The sequence below is a fragment of the Octopus sinensis genome, linkage group LG10 (genome assembly GCF_006345805.1).
Source record: "Octopus sinensis linkage group LG10, ASM634580v1, whole genome shotgun sequence".
In the NCBI taxonomy this organism is placed as follows: Eukaryota; Metazoa; Mollusca; class Cephalopoda; order Octopoda; family Octopodidae; genus Octopus; species Octopus sinensis.
The window spans coordinates 76,906,382-76,921,381 of NC_043006.1; positions in this window are offsets into that span (position 1 = coordinate 76,906,382).

Sequence of the window (15,000 nt, forward strand, 5' to 3'; positions counted from 1 at the left end):
GTGAATGTTTAGAATTATTTTTAATATATAATATAGGATGTTTTAAAGACTTGTTATAAATCAAAATATAGTCCCACTGGATTTCCCACCTTTGTTAATTTTATTTTACTATATATTTCTGTGTCACCTTACTTCTTGCAATCTTAAAGCTCGTCTTATATCCATGAATAGGCTCTGAAAGAAAATAAATGCAACAACAATATTATTATTATTATTATTATTATTATTATTATTATTATTATTATTATTATTATTATTATTATTATTATTTGAGGCGGTGAGCTGGCAGGCTCGTTAGCACGTCGGGCGAGATGCTTAGCGGCATTTCGTCTGTCTTTACGTTCTGTGTTCAAATTCCACCAAGGTCGACTTTTCCTTTCATCCTGTCGGGGTCAATAAATCAAGTACGAGTTCAGTATTGGGGTCGATGTAATCGACTATCCACCTCCCCCAAATTTCAGGCCTTGTGACTATAGTAGAAAAGATCGTTATTATTATCATTATTATTATTGAGTGAGAGAGCAGTGCATGCCATCAAAGTGACACTAGGGTAAATTATTATTATCATTATTATTATTATTATTATTATCATTATTATAATTATCATTATTATTATTAAGGCAGTGAGCTGGCAGAAACGTTAGCACGCCGGGCGAAATGCTTAGCGGTATTTCGTCTGCCGTTACGTTGTGAGTTCAAATTCCGCCGAGGTTGACTTTGCCTTTCATCCTTTCGGGGTCGATTAAATAAGTACCAGTTATGCACCGGGTTCGATATAATCGACTTAATCCGTTTGTCTTTCCTTGTTTGTCCTCTCTGTGTTTAGCCCTTTCTGGGTAGTAAAGAAATAGATATCAACAAAATTCCTAACCGAAAATCCAGATCTTGTGCCTACATTTGAAAGTATTACCATTCCTAGCTGGTCCCTTGCTGTAAAAAAAATGACTGCTAATTGTAGTATTTTATTTATAAATAAAGTACAAAGTCAAGTTTTTAGTTTAATAATTCTTTTATTACAAATTTATGTTATACCTTTCAACTGCAGTCATTTTATATTCTTGATTCACTCAGGCAATAATTACTTTCTCTAATGAGTTTTTATATGTTTGTGTAGATGTGTGTGGTTGTAATAATTATTTTTAACAGAACAGATAGAATATGGATGGTAATTCAAATTAATTACACTTCTCAATGTTATCTAGTGGTTGTATTTTGAGATGTGACATCGATCATCGTTAATTACTGAAAGAATGCCGGTTAGTTTATTTATAGTTACTGCAAGACATTGGGTAAAAATTTCTTGATATATATAAAGGACAGGCATAAACTGTTGAATTAAAATGTGTATTTATAATATACCTTTCAACTGCAGTGGTTTTTGCATTCTTGACCCACTCAGGCAATAACTATTCTCTCTAATGAGTTTGTATTTGTATATGTTTGTGTAGGTGTGTATGATTGTAATAATTATTTTTAACAAAATAGATAGAATATGGATGGTAAATCAAATTAATGCACTTGTCCATGGCTGAAAGAATGCCAGTTCACACATACAAACATTCACATACTTCCCTTGTATACGTACATACATACACACATATACTCACACAGAGTTGAAACGCTGTTTGATTTTTATTTTCAGCATTGAATGTTCACCATCCCACTTCCCTATCACACACACACAAACATTCACATACCTCCCTTTTACATATAAACACATATACCCACACAGAGTTGACACACTGATTGATGTTATTCCATCATCCTCCACCAGTTTGCCATTACCCCATTCCTTTCTCATTCATATGTTGTGACGGAGAAAAATACAAGACTATTATTATAGTAGCTGGTTGGTTCAGTACTTCAAGAATTTTCTTTCGAGTATTAAGTAGATGCATCTTATTTTTTGTTCTGCAAGAATTAGGTGCATCAAAAGTCTTCAAGGCTAACTAATTTTTCACAAATAGTACATTGGATTAGCAGAATCATAATAGAGTCAGACAAAATACCCTGCGATATTTGAGTCTTAACTCTTTAGTTTCTGACTTCATATCCAGCTGTTCGTCTCTTCTTACTTTTATGCCTCAGAGATCGATGAAACAAAGAAACAGCTAAATATCTAGTTAGATATCTTCAACTCTACCCTTGCTACATAGGTCGTTTCTTGAAAGACATCATTCTGTTGATGGAAGTTAGTTGGTTTACAAAGAAAAGAAAAAGAGCTGGATACATAAAGCATGTCTGTGTGTGAGTGTGTGTGTGTGTGTGTGTGTGTGTGTGTGTGTGTGTGTGTGTGTGTGTGTGTGTGAAAGTGAAAATGGAAAAGCAATCAATATGGTTTCCCTTTTCATTTTCACTTTATTCTATATCTTCTTGCTCAAGGCATAACCACCTATAGCCGGTTCTGATATGCAGTCTCAACATCACATTTTCAGTTGCAGTTCAAACCGGTGTTTTTAGTGGCAAACCAAACAGAGCACTCATAGTACATACCTATCACTTTAAATCAGTTGACGGAAACCTCTTATATATATATATATATTATATATATATATATATATATTATATATATGTGTGTGTGTGTGTATGTATAAAAAAATACAAATTGGGACAAGAACGCAAAACATCTAGAAGACGATTTAAAAAACACGGGCGGGATATTCGAAGCCTTCAATCTTCAGTCAAGAACTGGACCATCCTCGCAATTTCGGCTGATTAATATGTTTAGTCAATATGTGAGTTCCAGAGATTCTCAGTATAGAAGACAGTAGTGTTCAAATGATTCGAACTTAGACTCCGATGACTACACAGAGGATTAATTCCACGGCATAAAGAATGGCTATAAGAGGCATCAAGTTGAGCAAATACACATTCTTAGATCTGCCGGAATGAGATCGGAAGCTATTTTTCGCAAGACCGAAAGAAATTTCGATGATTAAGAGTTGCTCACTGAACGTTCACGATGTACTTTTTCTTCGGGTTTCTTGAAAGCCATGCTACTGGACGAACTCTGGTTCCGGCGAATGCAGATAAACAAATTGGATATATTAAATATAAATTTATATGTATATATTCTTGATAAGCTCTGAGAAACGCAAACCTTATGGATTTGCTCCTGGGATGGGGGTAATGCATACATAAGAACGTTGAATATAAACGCATGATGCTAACGCAAAATAATAGTAAATATCAAATTAGGCACCACAGTTAACGCATTGAAACAACGCATTTCTATGTGTGGTTACTTCGTTAACCTGGGACAAATGCATTCTACATCATTAGCTATAATTATCTATAATTTGGGTAATAATAAAGTTAGCTATAAATTGAAATGATCAGGATAAGCCATACCGTACCGGGAACGTAAGAATCCACACCGTTATATATGTATATGTATGTATGCATGAACCTTCTTCTGATCTTATTGAATTAGCACTGTGGTTCCTGCAACGGGATCGAACACAGTAGCCTTGTGAACATCTCATTTGCACTGCTACACTCAAGCACACACACACACACACACACACACAAACATACACACATACACACACACACACACGCACACACATATACACACACATTGTTAGATCTGCCGGAATCAGATCGGAAGCTATTTTTCGCAAGACCGAAAGAAATTTCCATGATTAAGAGTTGCTCACTGAACGTTCACGATGTACTTTTTCTTCGGGTTTCTTGAAAGCCATGCTACTGGACGAGCTCAGCTTCCGGTGAAATGTAGAACATTCTAGAATCTATTTCCGTTTTGAGTGCACTTCATTCGATATTAGTACGGTACACGCACACGCATACACTCACACACACACACACACACACAAACACACGTACGCACGCATAAAAACATACACACTCACACAGATATACGTATGTCCGTTTGAATGTATATAACTATATATGCCACAGAAACTCCCAAATCTAGACGCCAATATTTAAGAATTGTCCAAGCCTAATTAGGCCACCTATGAAGAAAACCAAAGTAAGCGAACCCCACAGACAATCAATCCACTAACACTTTCCATTTTACGAAAATGAAGGACAACCCGGAAGAAAGAGGCTAAAATATAAGAAATTCATGGTGGAGCACACAATATGTGCATTCTCGAAGGCGGCGAGCTGGCAGAAACGTTAGCACGTCTGCCGCTACGTTCTGAGTTAAAATTCCGCCGAGGTCGACTTTGTCTTTCATCCTTTTGGAGACGATTAAGTAAGTACCAGTAAAGCACTGGGGTCGATATAATCGACTTAATCCGTTTGTCTGTCCTTGTTTGTCCCCTCTGTGTTTAGCCCCTTGTGGGTAGTAAAGAAATAGCTATTTCGTCTGCCGCTATGTTCTGAGTTCAAATTCCGCCGAGGTCGACTTTGCTTTTCATCCTTCAAGGTCGATAAATTAAGTACCAGTTACGCACTGGGGTCGATCTAATTGACGGGCTCCCTCCCCAAGAATTTCGAGCCTTGTGCCTAGAGTAGAAAATAATATGTGTATTCTCGTCATCAGATGCGCAATTGATTATTAGTATAGTATTGACTCACTTTACGATAACCCCGCTTTACGATATCCCTGGTTAATGAGTTTTATTTTATAATAAATATATAAAGATTAAACAGTCATTTTGTGTGTGTTGGCAACATCGCAACAGGTGGCAACACTGGTTCTGAAAGCGAAAACAAGCTTCTTCTAACCAAACAACTCTAGACATTTTTTTAAAAGAAAATCTACACGCCCGCCTATGAGTGCTTGTGAATCGGCGATCGGGTTTACAAGTGATGTTGTGCGCGAGTCTAGTGCGAGGGAAAGCGGTTCAGAAAATGATTACAATATCTTTTATTATAAACTATCTTGACATTCTTTTTACTTTACATAAAATATTCTTTACATTTTACTGTTGTTTTATTGCCATTTATTTACGAGTATTATAAATTTTATGGGGAAAATATTTTCGTCTGAACGAATTACGACTTATAACATTGTTACTATGGGAAATTATTACTCTGATATATGAGTTTTCGCCTTACGAGCAGTCTCCGAGAACAAATTGACTCGCATAGCGAGACATTACTAAATCTATATGCGTGTGATTTTTTGTAGTTCTGTACGCATACGTGCGTGTATATGTTTGTGTTTCGAAACATATATATGGCAGTGCTTCATATGTAACGTTGTAATTCGAAAATAAGTCAATAACCTGATATTATCCTTACAGTTAGATAACAAAATCTCCCGCTAAATGTGCCAGGTAGCTTAAATTTCAGAAAACTATATACAATGTTGGTGTGAATGGATCTTACCTTCAGAGCCAAATGATAAAAACCACAGACATGCTTCAGTCTTTTCAAATCTTATCAGCTGCACATATTCAATTTAATTGGCTAGACTTCCTTCTTATCAAGTGTGTGTGCGTGTGAGTATACATATATATATACATATGTAAGTGTGCATATATAACACGCACACACACACAGACACACACATACACACATATGTATACATATACACAAACACGTACATCCACAGCTAGTGATGGTGGTTTGCGTATGTGTGTGTGTGTGTATGTGTGTGCGCGGGCGTATGATTATATGTATGTAAGAATATAAAAAGGATATATCTTGTATGGTTTTGGGAATTTAGGGAGATCTGAGAAAACGTTTATATTATATATATGTATATATATATATATATATATATATATATATATGTATTATATATATATATATATATATATATATATATATATATATATAATATATATATATATATATATATATATATATAGGTATCCATACATGTATGTGTATATATATATATATATATATATATATGTACATCTATACATATATATTATGTATATATATATATATGTATCCATACATGTATGTATGTGTGTATATATACACACACACACACACACAGACACGCACGCACACACACACACACACACAAGACTCGCATTCAAAGACAGGAAATGTACCTCTGATAAAATTCCTCTCAGAAGTTATAAATGTTTTTCGTTTCTTTTGTTCGTGGCCTTCTTCAGATGTACATCTTTACCTGATATCTACAGCATTCTATGTTAGTGGATGCATGAAAAAATCTGGGTTTTCTCTATTTTAGACAGGTATACACACCTACACTCATACACTGCCCTCAACACGCATTTACTGGCTATTATTACTTCTCGTAAATGTTCCGCTACCGTCTCTCCTCTTTGTATTTATATATGAGTGCGCGCGCTCATGTATGTGTATGTGTGTGTTTGTGTGTGTGAGTCTGTGTGTGTATGTGTGTTTGAGTGTGTGTGTCTCAAATACCCAGGTCCGGTACACAACATTTATACTGATGCACTTGACGAATATACCCGCAAGACATCTTCCGTCTTTGAAGCTTTATGACGTCTTTAAATGTGTGTTGTGAAGGCGCATGGCTCAATAGTTAGAGCTTCGGGCTTACAAACGTGTGGTTGTGAGTTCGATTCCCGGACCAAGCTGTGCATTGTGTTCTTGAGCAAGGCGCTTTGTTTCAAGTCGTTGCAGTTCACTGAGCTGTAGAAATAAGATTTGACGTCACTGGTGCCAAACAGCATAGGATTTTGCCTTTCCCTTGGACAATATCGGTGGCGTGGAGAAGGAAAGCGCGTATGCATGGGTGACTGGTGGCCTTCCAGTAACACCTTGCCCACACTTGTTCCTCAGAGAGGAACGTTTAAGGCCGTGGTCGTTCATGACTGAATGGGGGGTCCCTAATATATACACACACACAGAACAGTTATCGTTTAAAGAAACTAAAGAAATGTCTAGTTCACGCTAGATTTGAAACCAATGGTTTTTCTCTAAAACTTACTTTACACATACAAATATGTGCGTGTGTGTATCGTTCGCGATTTTTTTTCCTCTGTCTTCCCTTCCTTGGATCTTTCCTTTTCCTATGTTTCTGACGAAGAGCTCTGCTTGAAACGTTAAATCCTCCTTCTTTCTTTCCTTTCCTGAGCATCCAATAACACTATACTTCTTCCACGTCCTCGCGTTGTTGTGCTTTCTCTTTGTGTTTTCATGTTTGGATTAACTATATATGCATATATATGTATACATACATACGTACATATGCATACATGCATATGTATGTATGTGTGTGTGTGTGTGTGTGTGTGTGTGTGTGTGTGTGCGTGGTTATGGTTATGGTTAGAGCATCGGGCTCACAATCATGAGGTAGTGAGTTCGATTTCCGGAGAAGGTTGTGCGTTGTTGTTTTTGAGCAAGACACTTTATTTCACGTTGCTCCAGTTCACTCAACTGTAGTAATGAGTCGTGTCGTCACAGGTGCCAAACTGTATCGTCCTTTGCTTTTCTCTTGGACAATATCGGTGGCGTGGAGATGAGAGGCTGGTATGCAAGGGTAACTGCTGGTTTTCCATAAACAACCTCGTTCGGACTTGTGCTTCGGAGGGAAACAACTTAGGTGCACTCCTATGGTCATACGTGACTGAAGGAGATTTTAAAATATGTGTAAGGCTTCTTATGTGTTTGTTGACGTACAACGCACACGTATATTATCATTTATTCGTTTACATGTATCAGTCATTTGACTGCGGCCATGCTGGAACACCGGCCTTAGTCGAACAAATCGACCCCAAGACTTATTCTTTGTAAGCCTTGTATTTATTCTGCCGAACCACAACGCTACGTTATTGGGACGTAGACACACCAAATTCGGTTGACAAGCGACGGTAAGGTGAGGACAAACACAGACACGCAAACACACACACACACACACACACACACACACACACACACACACACACACACACATATATATATATATATATACACACGCGCACACACACACACTCACACATATATATACATATATAATTCTTTTAATTTTTTATACTTTTCAGCCCAGAGGCTGTGGCCATGCTGGAGCACAGCCGGTGTAATAACATTTCTATAGGCTATTCTGATGTGATTCGCTTTTAGCATATATATATATATATGTATGTATGTATGCATATACATATATATTCCGGTCGGGCAACTTACCCACACATGTGACTCTCCCACGTGAGAAGTCCCGATAGAGCGACGTGGCATGAATGTCTGACCTGGCATTTAATCACATTGGCCGTTCGGTGTGCGCGCGCGCGCGCGCGTGTGTAGCAATTACAATAAATATTAATTTTACATGTCAGTATACATATCTAGATGCGTGTATGAATATATATATATATTATATATATATATATATATATATATAATATATATATATATATTATTTACATGTACGTATGTGTATCATATATATACATATATGCATAGGAGTAGCAGTGTGGTAAGAACTTTGCTTCTCAACCCATGTTCCGTGTTCAGTCCCACTGCGTGGCACCTTGGACAACTGTCTTCTACTTTAGCCTCGGGATTACTAAAGCTTTGTGAGTGGATTTGTAGATGGAAACTGAAAGAAGCCTGCCGTATATGTGTGTGTGTATGTGTGTGGGCGTGTGTGTATACAGACATTCCTATATATACATGTATACATATTTGTGTGTAATGGTTGTGTGTATATATGTATATATATATATATATACATATATATATTATATATAATATATATATATATATATATATATTATATATATATTATATATATATATTATAATATATATGCATGCATGTATGTATGTATGTATACTCACACATACGCCTCTGCATGCATATTTAATGCGATGAATGCATACCATTGTGGGTTTGAATCAATACACCCTTCTCACTTGGCATGCTTGAGTGTGTTGTGTGTGTGTGAATGTGTGTGTGTGTGTGTGATTTTCGACTCTTTTCCCGTGTTTCCGTGAGTTATCTTAGATAAATGTGATGTCCATGGTATGATGGTATGGAAGACTGGTATGGCGAACTGCGTGAATATATCCAGTCATATATGTGATTCTACTGATGATAGTTTTTAGGTCAAAATGTTAGCACTGTGCTAATTCGCTCTCTGCCCCACATATGCACATATATGTATGCGTGCAGCTAATGTAGTATGTATGTTTTTTTAAAAATAAAAATAAATAAATACCTAGATGAATAAATTCAAAATTAAGAATGTAAATAAAAATATAAAAAGATATATGAATATATATATATATATATATATATATATTATATATATATATATATATATTTATGTATGTATATATATGTGTGTGTGTGTATGTTTGAGTTTTTGCTTCCCCCCACATGTTATATATATATATATATTAATAAATAAAATAAAACATATACATATATATAAACATATATGTACGTACCTACCTCTACATGTATATATACACGCATATATGAGTACAGGACACCAAAAGGTCGTCGAACACAATGAGAAACGAAAACATAGACACAAACCAAAGGAACTGGACATTTATTTAAAAACAGCAAAAAAATAGAGTACAGGACAATTAACACAAAGAAAAACCCCTTCTTCAGTCGCTAAAGGTTTCATCTACTCTACGTTTCGAAGGATAAAAGCGAGACGTATCTTCGACAAGAAAACTTTCCTTCCTGCGAAAAGCAAATCAATTAAAATTATGAGATCTTTTCGCAGAGGAGTAAAAAATGGTAAAAACAGGACAGTAACGACAGTACAAATTGTAAAAAGTAAAGGACAGAACAAGGAAAAACAAGATATATATATACACGCTCACGTGTTTGTGTGTGTGTGCGTGTGTGTATGTTTGCGTGTCTGTGTTTGTCTTCACCCCACTGTCGCTTGACAATCGACGTTGGTGTTTATTTCCCTGTCACTTAGATGGTTCTGCAAAAGAGATCGATATTATAAGTACTAAGGCTTGCGAAAGATGAGTCCTGGAGGTCGATTTGTTCGACTAAAGGCGGTGCTCCAGCATGGCCGCAGTTAAATGATCGAAACAAATAAAAGAATACATGAGTAAACATATAAATGATATATATATAAATATGTCAAAAAGATATATCTGTCACTCGTGTTTGAAACCTTGTCAATCATCTGGGGGGGTTCGTCAACGTGTGTTGATGGGACGGTTGTCATCTGTCATGATAAAGCAATCATCCTGCATGTATGTATGTATGTATGTATGTATGTATGTATGTATGTATGTATGTATGTATGTATGTATGTATGTATGTATGCATTGAATGGATGGATGGATTGTTTGGTTTAATGAGGAATGTAAAGTTACACAAAACAATTTAGCATTTTGCTGAAACATCACTCACTAATTTTGGGGGAAGAACATATCCGTTTGTCTATCTATCTATCTATCTATCTATCTATCTATCTATCTATCTATCTATCTATCTATCTATCTACCTGTCTATCTATCTATCTATCTATCTATCTATCTATCTATCTATCTATCTATCTATCTATCTATCTATCTATCTATCTATCTATCTGCCTGTCTATCTATCTATATCTGCCTGTCTGTCTATCTATCTGCCTGACTGTGATACACGTTCCCTTTATCCCCTTTTTTTTCTTTTTTCTTTTTTTTTGTTCTTTTTTTTTCTGATCCCTTTTGATCGGAATTTTACATTTGTTTCCTTTTTTGTTCCTTTTTTTCTTTTTCCATCTTCGAAAAGAAAAGCTCTACATTTGTATTTGTCCCCTCTGTATTCAGCCCTGTGTGGCCAATAAAGAAAGTTATCTATCTATATCTGCCTGTCTGTCTGTCTATCTATCTATCTATCTATCTATCTATCTATCTATCTATCTATCTATCTATCTATCTCTAATCAAAAAGGAATTCGACAGAATAAATGCCAGACTTAAAAATAAATACTGGGGGTCGATTGTTCTCGACTAAACCTATCGAAGCCGTGTCCCGTAGGGGCCGCAATCCAATACCTGAAACAGGTGGTGTGTGTGTGAGAGAGAGAGAGAGAGAGAGAGAAGAGAGAGAGAGAGAGAGTGAGAGAGAGTGAGAGAGAGAGGGAGGAGAGGGAGTCTTTATGTGTTGCTTGCAGAAATTAGGAGGAAAGAGCGGTCCGCAAGGTTTTTGCAAGCTGGTGAGATTTCATGCTTTTAAGTTTTTCTTTAAACGGGTTGCAAATCGACGTCAACATGAAAGCCATAACCAGGCCGTTGGTGCATCGGACACAATACCTAGCGCTATTCGTTCCGGATCGCTACGCCCTGAGTTCAAATCACACAGAGGTCACTTTTTCTCTCTTTCTTTCACTCATTCTTTCTTTCTGGTTTTCTTTTCTTTCTTTCCTTCTTTCTTTGCTTATTTCTTCCTTTCACTCATTATTTCTATTTTCTTCCTTTCTTTCTTCTTCTCATTCTTCCTTCCTTCCTATCTTTTTCTTCCACTCATCCTTTCTTCCTTTCTTTCGTTCTTTTCATTTTCTCCTTTCCTTTCTGTTTTTCCCTTGTCTTCCTTTTTTTCTTTCCGTACTCCTTTTTCTTTCTTTCCATTTTTATTCGATCAACAAAGTACCATCCCAGTACTGGATCGATATTGCCTCCCCCTGTCTTTCTCACCTTCTTGTTAGAAGTAACCAGCTCTGTTCAGATCTCGAGTGGAATGGACTGTGGCAGGTTTAATATGTTAAGCATGTTTGCCAGGCGTGCTAACGATTATACCAGTTCACCACCAAACACGGTTAATATTATTATTATTATTATTATTATTGTTATTATTATTATTATTATTATTATATTATTATTATTATTATTATTATTAGTAGTAGTAGTAGTAGTAGTAGTAGTAGTAGTAGTAGTAGTAGAGTAGTAGTAGTAGTAGTAGTAGTAGTAGTAGTATTACTATTATTATAAAAGGGCGGCATCTAGCAGAATCATTAACACACAGGGCGAAATACTTGGCGGTATTTCGTCTGCCCTTACGTTCTGAGTTCAAATTCCACCGAGGCCGACTTTGCCTTTCATTCTTTCGGGGTCGATAAACTAAGTACCAGTTATGTACTGGGGTCGATGTAATCGACTTAATCCCTTTGTCTGTCTTTGTTTGTCCCCTCTATGTTTAGCCCCCTATGGGCAATAAAGCAATAAATATTATTATCAACAGAGAAAACAGAAATACTACCTCCTACTACCTCCACCAATAGCATATCCATCCATCAATGCCCACCGCTACCAACATAAATATTATCACAACATATATCACCAGCACCAACACAAATACCACCACCATCGTCACTACTACCACCACCACCACCATCATCATCACCACCACCACCACAACCACCACCATCACACAAATACCACCCAACAGTACCACTACCATCATTACAAATAACACCATCAGTACCTACCCACCACCACTAACACCAGTACCGATAGCACCACAACCACCACCATCACATATACCCCACCACCACTACCAATAGCACTACAACCACCTCCACTAACACCACTACCGATAGCACCACAACCACCACCATCACATATACCCCACCACCACTACCAATAGCACTACAACCACCTCCACTAACACCAGTACCGATAGCACCACAACCACCACCATCACATATACCCCACCACCACTACCAATAGCACTACAACCACCTCCACTAACACCACTACCGATAGCACCACAACCACCACCATCACATATACCCCACCACCACTACCAATAGCACTACAACCACCTCCACTAACACCACTACCGATAGCACCACAACCACCACCATCACATATACCCCACCACCACTACCAATAGCACTACAACCACCTCCACTAACACCAGTACCGATAGCACCACAACCACCACCATCACATATACCCCACCACCACTACCAATAGCACTACAACCACCTCCACTAACACCACTACCGATAGCACCACAACCACCACCATCACATATACCCCACCACCAACCACTACCAATAGCACTACAACCACCACCTCCACTAACACACTACCGTTAGCACCACAACCACCACCATCACATATACCCCACCACCACTACCAATAGCACTACAACCACCTCCACTAATACCACTACCGATAGCACCACAACCATCACCATCACATATACCCCACCACCACCACTACCAATAGCACTACAACCACCTCCACTAACACCACTACCGTTAGCACCACAACCACCACCATCACATATACCCCACCACCACTACCAATAGCACTACAACCACCTCCACTAACACCACTACCGTTAGCACCACAACCACCACCATCACATATACCCCACCACCACTACCAATAGCACTACAACCACCTCCACTAACACCACTACCGTTAGCACCATAACCACCACCATCACATATACCCCACCACCACTACCAATAGCACTACAACCACCTCCACTAACACCGCTACCGATAGCACCACAACCACCACCACCACATATACCCCACCGCCACCACCACACAAATACCACGATAACGCTTGCACTACCACCACCACCACCAACAGCAACAACAGCTCCACCGAGTCCACCACAAATAACACCTGTACCACCAAACAACCGACAACCTCCTACACCCACCATTACCACATATGTTTATGAAACCAAATGCCACGATTGTCAAAACAACTACCTAAAATATTAACACAAGGCACCACCACACAATCATATTCACTGCTGCACCAAATAGTGCATATATGCTCAAATGCATTTGTAAAGCCATTGCACAAACCAGCTGCTGTATGGTGCATTCAGTTGTTCTTTTACTGCATGCGTAGGTGGTGGCGTTTTACTAGTCTAGTAACTACCATTTGCAGTGGAGTTGTATAACTGCACTTACATTTTGCATGTGTGTGTATATGGCTAAGTGTCAGCAACAGTGCATACGTCTATGTGTATAAATATATCATCATCATCTTCATCATGGACTGGTCGGTTTGACAGGAGCTGGCTAGGGCTAAATAGCAGTAGTATGATTCCCTTCATGGGACTGTCACATTATGTTGACAGCATACAACTACTTTATATATATAAATATATATATATATATACTACTTTATATATATAAATATATATACATATTTATATATATAAAGTAGTTGTATACTGTCAACATAATGTGACAGTCTCATGAAGGGAATCATACTACTGCTATTTAGCCCTAGCCAGCTCCTGCCAAACCGACCAGTCCATGACAGCTTTGAAAGTAGGCATTAAATGATGAAGATGATGATGATATATTTATACACATAGACGTATGCACTCTTGCTGACACTTAGCCATAATATATATATATATATATTTATATATATAAAGTAGTTGTATGCTGTCAACATAATGTGACAGTCCCATGAAGGGAATCATACTACTGCTATTTAGCCCTAGGAAGCAGCAACACTTCCTGTCGGAACCTTGATTGCTATCCTTAGTAGTATAGGTTTATTGTACTTCACGCTGGAAAACTCTCAAACATACTATTGCATATAGATATATATATATATATATATATATATAAACATACACACACAGGAACAAATATTCTTAGATGTTTTCAACTATGTTTCATATTTATTATGCAGACTAATTAATTGTAAATCACAATATTCTAAATTATTGTTAATATTAATTATTTATTAATTACTTTATTATTACATGCCTCAGAGGAAAAAGACCAGACAGAACGTGTTATATTTGACACTTCCATATCTAAAGTCATATACACATATCACTTCAGATGTATATAGTTATATCTAAGTGTACCTATGTACATTAGTATATACCTGTGTATGGGTGTGTGAGTTTGTGTGTACATAAACATTGAATTTTTGTACATTTAAAGAAGTGTTAGTAAATTACGTGGGAATTGTATTTACTTCCATTTAACTTGCATACATCATATTTATCTCTGTATCTCTCTAACTTTTTACATACCTATCTCTCCGTCACTCCGTTTAACAACTTGTTCATCTGTCCTCTGTACACCTATACCTGCATTTTTGAGCAAAAGCTTTCCTTTCTTGTTGCTGCTATTCACTCAGTTGCAAATGTGTGACCCTGCAAATGGACTAGC